At 41.7% G+C, this 2,042-nt stretch overlaps 1 protein-coding gene across 1 annotated transcript in view; it reads right to left on the bottom strand.

Moving 5' to 3' along the window:
- LOC102214328 (poly [ADP-ribose] polymerase 12-like) overlaps positions 1-1,913 on the bottom strand; it is a 31,869-nt gene extending 29,956 nt beyond the window's left edge. Inside the window, exon 1 of the mRNA XM_005733094.1 lies at positions 1,885-1,913. The gene's annotated coding sequence lies outside the window, so the exon portion shown is untranslated. The remainder of the gene's footprint in view (positions 1-1,884) is intronic.
- Between the last annotated feature and the right edge of the window lie 129 nt (positions 1,914-2,042).

The raw sequence follows: 2,042 nt of genomic DNA, 5'->3' as shown, positions 1-2,042 counted from the left end.
TCTCACAGATGTGGAGCCTCCTGCAACCATCACCATCCCGACACCTGCCGAACTCTCCATCACCATTGTTGTAGTCGTAGCATATCTGATGGAGTGAAGAAAAGAAAAGATGGCTACAATCATAGCCTGTATATAAAAGATGGATATGGCCAACGTTATATCCATTATTTATGTTAACTAGCTATAAGCAAGAGGCGGATCTGACTGAGCAACTGAGGACATGTAGCACCCACCTGTAAGTAGGTATAACCCAAAATCATACTTTGCTTTATCACAGCAATAAATGCTCGATAAATTAAAGTTAGCAAAATGCTATCTAAATAAATAAAATGTGAAACTGGTGCCCAAGATCCTAGACGTATTGGGAATATTTTTACTGAGGTCACCGGTCAATGTGGGATCATTTTCTTATTAACTTGTTTGCAACAGAAAAACTCTCTCAAGCTTTTTAATATTGTTGTATTTTGTGAAGTTGGTGCGAAGGTTGAGCTGGATATCAGCATGACAAGAAAATGTGTCTAAAGAAAGGCTGCTTGATCAGCAGATCCAGTATTGATTGAAATTCAACTTAAGAGTGCTCGGTAGTAAGACTCACAGCAGGAAGGAGTGTGTGGTCACTCTGCAGCAGCAGGGTGCACAGCTCCTCTCGGCTCAGGCTCTCCAGCTCATGCTGCCTCAGAAGTCTTTGGTTATGCTCAGAGGTCAGCTCATGGGAGAAGCTGCAGCCCCTCCTGTTGTAACAGAATCCACACAGCTGATTCGTGACTGTGAGTGCTAGCATCCATTTGCTCAGTTAAGAAGAAAAAACCCAAACCAAAAATAAAAACAGTGTAATACATTTAAATGAGCCGATGTCTCTCACTGTGGGATGATTATGAAAGCTTATCTGTCTGGAACAAAGTCAGCTGTTTTTGAGGCTGTTAGTGCTTAAAACCAAAGGGTTATATCAAATAACAGCCTAATAAATCATGGTAGTAATATTACATAAATGTCAAACTTAGGTTTTGGGACATACGTTTTAATGGGATTAGTCCAATACCAGCTTTTTATATATAGCTGGGTAGAACTAGAATCCCTTTAACATTTAAAATTGAGACAAAAAATTCAACCAAACACACTGTAAAGCCATTTTCTCTTTTTTCTAACTGCTAAGCTAAGCTGATGTTGTAGCTGCACATAAAAAAAAACATCAGAGAAAATATGTCTAAGGGATTTTGTTTTTTCAAGAACAGCTCTATAAATTCTCTGTAGGCTCCTCTTGTTTATCTGTTTGTGTCTTCATTTCTATTCCTGTTATTTGAGTTATTACAATATATGTGGCAGGTGTGTGGCAATGTCCAAGGCAAATATTGCATAGTGTTCCTCCCAATTACAACATGGTTCAGTCCACTGTGTCAAAACCTTGTTTGTTGTCAGTAGCAACCGATGCAGATATCAGGTTTACACGATAAGAGTTTGAAATCCTGCCTCCACCTGAGCTGTCAGATGCAGCTTTCTGTATACAGATACAGTGTGCAGAAATAATAATACTCCAATGCAGTAAACTCTATAATTTATTTTAAGTCCAGCATGTTTACCTGAGCTGGCTGAACTCACAGAATCCGAAGAGGAAGTTTTTGCACAGGTGCAGAGCCCTGCACGTCCCCGGGCAGTCTTTGGCTCTGCAAAGTCTCAGGCGGGTCCTGGCCACCACCTTCTCCTGTCCGTTTGGACAACAGCGAGCAAATTTCTCTCGGTTCGAAATGATCTCCGACACCTTCGTGGGATCGCCGGAAAATAGATTATACACCAAATCCTCCGTGTTGACTGCTCCTTGGCCGGCGCAGATCATTTTCAGTATTTCTGTCGCCATCGTGTCCGAGCTCTGCCTGCGTTAACTTCCACCTGTGAGACCAAAGCGCAGCCTGACTACAGCTACATGTGAGGAGGAAAACTTCGGTATCATTTCTGATGATTGGAAAGCGAAACTGAACTATTTCTATCTTGGACTGATGCTGTAATGCTGCTGATTTCCACTTGGGGGCGTCACCGCGCTGTATGAT

This window comes from Pundamilia nyererei, unplaced genomic scaffold, assembly GCF_000239375.1.
Source record: "Pundamilia nyererei isolate P.nyererei 1_Seehausen unplaced genomic scaffold, PunNye1.0 scaffold00050, whole genome shotgun sequence".
Classification (NCBI taxonomy): domain Eukaryota; kingdom Metazoa; phylum Chordata; class Actinopteri; order Cichliformes; family Cichlidae; genus Pundamilia; species Pundamilia nyererei.
This window is presented reverse-complemented; position numbering and strand designations above follow the sequence as displayed.